This window comes from Populus nigra, chromosome 15, assembly GCF_951802175.1.
Source record: "Populus nigra chromosome 15, ddPopNigr1.1, whole genome shotgun sequence".
Classification (NCBI taxonomy): Eukaryota; Viridiplantae; Streptophyta; class Magnoliopsida; order Malpighiales; family Salicaceae; genus Populus; species Populus nigra.
Genome location: NC_084866.1, coordinates 6,289,341 through 6,297,958, shown reverse-complemented (window position 1 = coordinate 6,297,958; position 8,618 = coordinate 6,289,341). Strand labels below are relative to the sequence as shown.

Genomic DNA, 8,618 nt, shown 5'->3' with positions numbered 1-8,618 from the left:
GCACAACGAGCAGGTCCCGTAGATTTATGATAGCCTTTCATTAGTTCCTGAGACAAAAGAATGTTATCACTGATTCTCCGTCCTGAGATAAAAGCAGTCTGATATGGACCAACTAAGGATGGCAAAACAACTTTGATTCTCCCAGCTAGAATCTTAGCGATGCATTTATACACTGTATTGCAGCAAGATATAGGACGAAAATCTGTCAACCTTGTAGGATTAGCAACTTTAGGAATAAGGGAAATGGATGTAGCATTCATTTCTTTAAGCATTCTACGAGTCTGAAAGAAGGATCTAACAGCGTTGATTACATCTTCCCTAACTATGTGCCACATTCTTTTGAAGAACCCTGCGTTAAAGCCATCCGGACCAGGGGCTTTGAAGTTTGAGCATTATTGTTCTCACTCTTCCAACTGAAATTTGGATGATTTCTCCAACCAGGGTTATATGTTTGCGAATATGGGTTATGATTGGGCCTTTGAAAACTGTTTAATGCATGGGCTTGTTCATGGAGACATTCTTTAAAAGAAGGCAAGGTTGGACAGTTATTGGTTGAATGTTCTTTGGTTTCACAGATTTGACATGCAATGTCTTGAACAGATTTTAATTGACCACTATTTTTTAATTCTAGTGCCTCAACCTTTCTAGCTAAAGATGCAAACTTGGCTTGGAGGTCATGATCTTCCCTAAGGTTGTACATACCTCCACTAGATGTATGAGGTTGGGTTTTACTTGGTGCCTCATAAGTACTTGTGGTGTCCCAATTTTGCGCATTTTCAGCTAGCAAGTCTAGGTATTCCATTGCTTCATTAGGGTCTTTATCCTCAAAAGTTCCATTGCACATCAATTCAACCATTTGCCTATCTCTAGGAGTTAACCCTTCATAAAAATGTGAAACTAATCTCCATGTTTCAAAACCATGATGGGGGCAAGTATTAAGTAAGTCTCGATACCTATCCCAACATTGATAAAATGTTTCTCCTGATTTTTGAGAGAAAGTAATGATTTGTCTTTTGAAAGAGTTTGTTCTGTGGGATGGAAAAAACTTCTTTAAAAATTGTTGTTGCATTTCATCCCAAGCACAAATGGATCCAGGTCTGAAATTTTGTAGCCATGTTTTAGCTTTATCTTTTAATGAAAAAGGAAAAAGCTTCAATCTAATGGTGTTCATGCTACAATTTGAGTCATTATACGTGTTGCAAACCTCCTCAAATTCCCTTAAATGCAAGTATGGATTTTCTAAATCTAAGCCATGAAAAGATGGTAAAAGTTGAATAATGCCTGTCTTAAAATTAAAATGAGATGCATCAGGAGGAAAAACTATGCATGAGGGTGCACTTGTTCTTGTGGGATTCATGTGGTCTCTAAGTGTTATATCCCGAATATTCTCATTATTCTCATTATGAAGGGATTGGTTATCTTCTTCAGCCATATTTTCTGAAAATGATGAGGATACCCTACAAAGTCTACCACTTAATGTACGTGACCACACTCTCATGCACGTGTAAGAAAAGAATAAAAGGAAGAAGAAAACAAAAGAAAGAGAAACAAAACAAAAGAAACAAAATTAGATACAAGAAAAGAGAAAAGAGAAAATAAACTAAATACTATAATTTATACAAGAATTTACCTCCCCGGCAACGGCGCCAAAAACTTGACACGACCAAAAGATTGATGTCTTCTCCCAAGTGCAGGAGTGTCAAAGTAATAAATAACCGGGCAAGACCGGGGTCGAACCACAGGGAGGTTACTTGTATAAATTATAAGCAACAATAATACTACAACAATAGTAACAACAACAACAACAATAATAATAGTAGTAGTAGTAGTAGTAATAATAATAATAATAACACCAATAATATTATTAATAATGATAATAATAAAGATGAAGAAGAAGAAGTTGATGAGAACTTTGAGATGAAAGATTAACGTAAGGATTAAACAATGATAACAACAAATGTCAAGGTTAGAGGATCCACTAATGGTACATCAAACAAGTATAGTATAAACTCTTATTATTCAACTGGAAACCACACACAAAGGAGGTTCCAATCGGATTATAAATTGTTAACATGATTACATTAGTTATCTTATTCGAATAATGCTAATACTTGTAAATGTTGTCAGGCATTCATGATTATAACTTATGTTAACAACAAATCAAGTTCCTTTCATAGCTCAGGTGTCGGTTATACCATACAGTATGGGCTATGAAAGTGCCAAGTATTTGTTGTACCAAGTGTTATACAACATAAATCTAGATTAACCATTTAACAAGCAAAGTATTAAAATTGAACAAGATAACAAATATAAAGCATGTTAGTATCCAACATTAAGGTCCATGTTAAGTTTATATTATACTTATTCTTACACCATTAGTGTACCCTTTTCACCTTGACATAATTAACTTAGCTAGACATAATGAAAGAAAGAAACATAAATAAACAAGATAAGAACATAAGTAAGATAAAAGTTAACTAAGTAAAGGAAAGGAAATGAAAGGCATAAACTTGATATTAATGAAAGCAAAGCATAAGCAATACAAAGAGAGAAAGCAAGAGCATGATCTTGATCTCAACACCAAGATGCCTAAATACATGGCAAATGCCTCCTTTTATAGGCCAAAATTCGGAACTATTGATTTGTTGACTAATTGATGAGTGGGTGGCCACATCTTGACTTGGTGACAATTCTTATCTTCTTGTCTGCCAAAAACGTCATTGATGACGTCATAATTTGAAAAAACTTGAATCATGAAAGTACTAGGAAATTGTCTCATCTTTCCAGGGTAAAACTTTGAGATCATTTGTACTTCTAGAACTCGAGATATGGGCTGAACACTGAACAGTATCTGGGCTGCAGGACAGATTCGGACTTCTTCTTTGTTGCTACAATTTGGACTTGAAGACGGCCTTGTTAAATCTTGGGCTCCACATGAAAGTTGTAGGCCTATGTCTTATCTTTCTATCCATATAAAATGGACCTAAATCCAAGATCTACAGCTCCAGATATGACCCAATTACCGAACTGTGTTCCAATTTGGACTGCACCAGCATCTCTTTGGCCATCTTTTTGTCCTTTCAATTTCAGTACTTCAACTCATCAATCAATTCTTTCATTTATGTGATAGGCCTGCATTTAAGATGAACATTTACCATAAATTAAAGGTATATTATATAATTAGATATGTTATTATAAAACATGCTTTAGTTAAGGAGTTATTGATACTTTAAGTGCAAAATGATGATATAAAACCTTGATAAAAATGCACTTTTAAGTACTAATCACACCCCCCAACCAGCTTATTACTAGTCCCTAGTAATTAAAGCGTTAAAATAGAAAAACAATTTGCAAATGCCACAAAGCAAGGCATTCATCATTCAACTTCCATTAATCTATCCAGATAAACAAACTCTCATTAAATTTATATATCTGCTCAATATCTCTTAAACAAAATATTAATAAACCTTCCTTGTTATGTGCTCAATGTATGAAACAGAGATGGTGGGGCTTTTATTGAAAGAAAACAATATTTTGTTCTAATGTTTAAGGTTAACTTCCTTGGGTTGGGATTATTTTATTTTATTTTACTCTTTTTTTTTTAATATCTATACATATAACATAAAACACAATGCATCTTTAACCCATGTAACGAGCTTTCGGCTAATGACTCCCAGACCAGTTGATCTTAGGGCATTAGGTGTTGAGACACCCCTACGAGCTTAGTAACTCGGGTTGCAGATACTGATACGTAGATAGTGCAATGTTTGATTCCCTTAAGCTTTTCTCCTTAACCCATGTAACAAGCTTTGGGCCAATAGCTCCCAAGTCAGTTGACTTTTAGGGTATTAGGTGTTAAAACACCCCTTCGGGCTTAATTGCTGAGGTTAGGGAGGCTACGAAACCAAACTTATCTACATTTTTATTATCATCATTTTTTTTTCTTTTTTTTTCTTCTCTTTTTTTTGTTTGTTTTTTTTTTTGGCAAATTATAGACTATCCCTATCCCTTAGTTGTTACCTTTAACAAAAGAACATAAATAATGTAATAATCCAATGTGCAACCCACAATCATATGTTAAAGTGTGTGTGTGAAAATAAAGGTTTAAGAATACTTGTTAAATGAGTATATGAGCAGAATTAAGTGATAACAATGCGAGAGTTTGTAAACCTGAATATTTCAAGAAGTATTCTAATAGGCCTTGTTATGAATATTGCAAATAACCATTAGAAAATGTTTACCAAGACGCGTCTCAAGAGTCATTCCCCCTTACTCTGCCATCCTAGTAATAACAGTTTTGCCAAATGGTTTTTTAAAAACAAAAACAGTCAGTTGGTTAGTTTTTTTTTTTTTAATTACTACTACCCTCTCCCCCCAACCAAAACGAGACATTGTCCTCAATGTCCTAAGGTAGAAAGATAGAGTACAGAAGACATCACCTGAAACAACGAACACTGACAAACCTGAAACACACTTAAACAAATATAAGAGATAACAAAACAGAAAAAAAATATTATGCTATTAATAAAACTGAAAGACATAAATTTTTACAAACTCAGACTCAAATCGTAGTTGTGATTGTGGCTCACATCTTCCCTTGGTTTTAAGTCTAAGAACGGCTTAAACGCCCTCTATGGGTCGGGGATAGGCTTCCCATCCAATTTTCTTAAAAACTGGCAAACAGGGTCTTTTTTAGTCAAATTCCCAAGACTAAGTCGATCATGTTCTTTATGAAAATGGGGCCATAAATCATGAATAGCACGATGCACATCTCCACTAGGATGCGTCTCAAGGGTTAATAGAAGATTATCTAAAGACCCCTTACTCAGGCCATCCTTAATGAATTGTATTTTATCTTCACGGTTTATAGATACCATTCCTAAAGAACGACATGTTGCATTACAAGTCCATCTGGCACATCGGTGACAGACTTTCAGTCGTTTTGCACGACGTTTCTTTCCAAAAGTGCTTTTACCTGTTCCAGGCATGTGTGAAATGAAAGAATCGGAGGACTCACCTAATAATCGGACCTTTGCTTCAATCAGCCAGCGAATATCTTCAGGAATTCCATGATTCATTAACAACTTCAATCTTGCACACCTAACACGGTAAATTTTTGTAATCGCATTCTGAGGCAAAGCGGGAAAGTACTTTTTCAATTTTTCAAGAATGATGTCCATTTTGAAATGAGAATTGGAGAAGAGATTCAAACAAAAGAGAAAGAGCAAGGAATTGCACAAATATATACAGATATCAGCTATTATGGGAAATTGAAAGAACCGACTTAAGTCACGGAGTACCGTTATCCGCCATTTGACCGGGATGAGAGACTAGCAAAACAAGAGTCACACCAAAAGGAAACACAAAAACAATGTGAGAAAAACAAAATAATCAACCTTTATCTACAGGATCGTTCAAACCAATGGATTCATTTTCACTAGGAAAATTATCAAAGTAAGTTTTCAAACGATGTCCATTTCTTTTAGAAACATTGTCATTCTTTGGATTCTCAATATCAAAGGCCTCATAAGGATACACATGTTTCTCAATAAATGGACCGCTCCATCTTGATCTTAACTTTCCAGGAAATAAATGGAGTCGAGAATTATAAAGCAAAACTTTTTGACCAGTATCAACTTTTTGACAATTTTCACAAGTTTTGCAGAATGCATGTGTGTCTTTGAACATGGTTTGCCAATAAAATCCATTTTGAAAGATTTTCGCAATGGTCTTTTTTGATGAGAAATGACTTCCACATGCTTCAGAATGATAAAATTTAATGACACTACTTACCTCATTGTCCGCAATGCATCTTTGAAATATTTGATCAGGACAATGTTTGAATAAGTTAGGGTCATTCCAATAAAATTTCTTCACTTCGTTCAAAAACTTACCTTTGTCTTCGGTACTCCAATGAGTTGGCAAGTCTCCTGAGGCAAGGAAATTGATATTTTTAGCAAACCAAGGCATTGGACTAAGAGAAAGTAAGGATTTGTCAGGAAAGTAATCATCGGTTGGTGTGATGTCAGATATCGAATCTGTTGTCACTCTTGACAAAAGATTCGCATCAACATTTTTAATGCCTTTTTCATCCGTGATTTCTTCCTGAGAATAAGTCATTTGCAAATCTTCAAATTCATCAAACTCAGTATTACTCAAAGTAGATTCAAGTTGATCACAAACTAATTCTTCAATAAGATCTACTTCTTGTAAATCATTATCATCTCCAGGTTGCTTGCAAATGTTGAAAATATTCATCTCCAATGTCATGTTTCCAAAAGATAGCTTCATCAGTCCATTCCTACAATTAATCAATGCATTAGAAGTTGCAAGAAATGGACGCCCTAAAATAACAGGAAATGAATTACATGCTTTAACAGGTTGTGTGTCCAAGACAATAAAATCCACAGGATAAATGAATTTATCAACTTGTACTAACACATCTTCAACTATTCCTCTAGGCACTTTTACAGATCTATCGGCAAGTAAAAGAGTTACAGAAGTTGGTTTTAACTCACCTAGATTGAGACTTTGAAAAATTGAATATGGAAGTAAATTCACACTAGCTCCAAGATCAAGTAAGGCTCTTTCAATTTTATGTTCTCCAATAAAGCAAGAAATTGTAGGACAACCAGGGTCTTTATATTTCAAAGCATTATTGTTCTGAAGAATGGCACTTACTTGTTCGGCTAAAAAGGCTTTCTTTTTCACATTCAGTTTTCTCTTCACAGTGCACAGATCTTTCAAAAATTTAGCATAAGAAGGAACTTGTTTAATAGCATCCAGCAAAGGTATATTGATCCTTACCTGTTTGAAAGTTTCAAAGATTTCAGAGTTGTGATTGACTTTCCTTTGTTTGGTCATGGCATGAGGAAATGGAAGTGCTGGCGGAGAATCAGTCTTTTCTTTGCAATGATCAGATTCAACCCCTTCCTTACCCTCAGAGATTGATTCATCATCATTCTCACAAGGTTCAAGAATGAGTTTTTCAATAACCTTACCACTGCGAAGAGTGATGACTGATTTTACGTGATCCATGTGTTGGCTTCCCGAACTACTTGCATTCGCATTGTATTGCCCCTTGGGATTTTGTTGTGGTTGAGATGGAAACTTACCTTTCTCTTGGAAACTGAGAGTAGATGTCAATTTTGCAAGAGTATCTTTAAAATCTGTCATGCTTTGAGCAAGTTGAGTGTTAATTGCCTCTTGCTTTTCCATAAATGCATGCAATGTTTCCTCAAGATTTCTTCTAGGAGGTGGAGCATAAGGAGGTGCATATCCATGAGAATTTTGGAAATTATGATGTGTTTGAAACGATGGTTGTGAAGTTTGAGCATTATTGTTCTCACTCTTCCAACTGAAATTTGGATGATTTCTCCAACCAGGGTTATATGTTTGCGAATATGGGTTATGATTGGGCCTTTGAAAACTGTTTAATGCATGGGCTTGTTCATGGAGACATTCTTTAAAAGAAGGCAAGGTTGGACAGTTATTGGTTGAATGTTCTTTGGTTTCACAGATTTGACATGCAATGTCTTGAACAGATTTTAATTGACCACTATTTTTTAATTCTAGTGCCTCAACCTTTCTAGCTAAAGATGCAAACTTGGCTTGGAGGTCATGATCTTCCCTAAGGTTGTACATACCTCCACTAGATGTATGAGGTTGGGTTTTACTTGGTGCCTCATAAGTACCTGTGGTGTCCCAATTTTGCGCATTTTCAGCTAGCAAGTCTAGGTATTCCATTGCTTCATTAGGGTCTTTATCCTCAAAAGTTCCATTGCACATCAATTCAACCATTTGCCTATCTCTAGGAGTTAACCCTTCATAAAAATGTGAAACTAATCTCCATGTTTCAAAACCATGATGGGGGCAAGTATTAAGTAAGTCTCGATACCTATCCCAACATTGATAAAATGTTTCTCCTGATTTTTGAGAGAAAGTAATGATTTGTCTTTTGAAAGAGTTTGTTCTGTGGGATGGAAAAAACTTCTTTAAAAATTGTTGTTGCATTTCATCCCAAGCACAAATGGATCCAGGTCTCAAATTTTGTAGCCATGTTTTAGCTTTATCTTTTAATGAAAAAGGAAAAAGCTTCAATCTAATGGTGTTCATGCTACAATTTGAGTCATTATACGTGTTGCAAACCTCCTCAAATTCCCTTAAATGCAAGTATGGATTTTCTAAATCTAAGCCATGAAAAGATGGTAAAAGTTGAATAATGCCTGTCTTAAAATTAAAATGAGATGCATCAGGAGGAAAAACTATGCATGAGGGTGCACTTGTTCTTGTGGGATTCATGTGGTCTCTAAGTGTTCTAACCCGAATATTCTCATTATTCTCATTATGAAGGGATTGGTTATCTTCTTCAGCCATATTTTCTGAAAATGATGAGGATACCCTACAAAGTCTACCACTTAATGTACGTGACCACACTCTCATGCACGTGTAAGAAGAGAATAAAAGGAAGAAGAAAACAAAAGAAAGAGAAACAAAACAAAAGAAACAAAATTAGATACAAGAAAAGAGAAAAGAGAAAATAAACTAAATACTATAATTTATACAAGAATTTACCTCCCCGGCAACGGCGCCAAAAACTTGACACGACCAAAAAATTG

The 8,618-nt window shown here is 35.1% G+C and overlaps 2 pseudogenes; both read left to right on the top strand.

Annotated features, from left to right (window-relative positions):
• Positions 1-914: 914 nt before the first annotated feature.
• Positions 915-1,025, top strand: LOC133674959 (small nucleolar RNA R71; annotated as a pseudogene).
• A 6,833-nt stretch (positions 1,026-7,858) lies between these two features.
• Positions 7,859-7,969, top strand: LOC133674958 (small nucleolar RNA R71; annotated as a pseudogene).
• Positions 7,970-8,618: the final 649 nt, after the last annotated feature.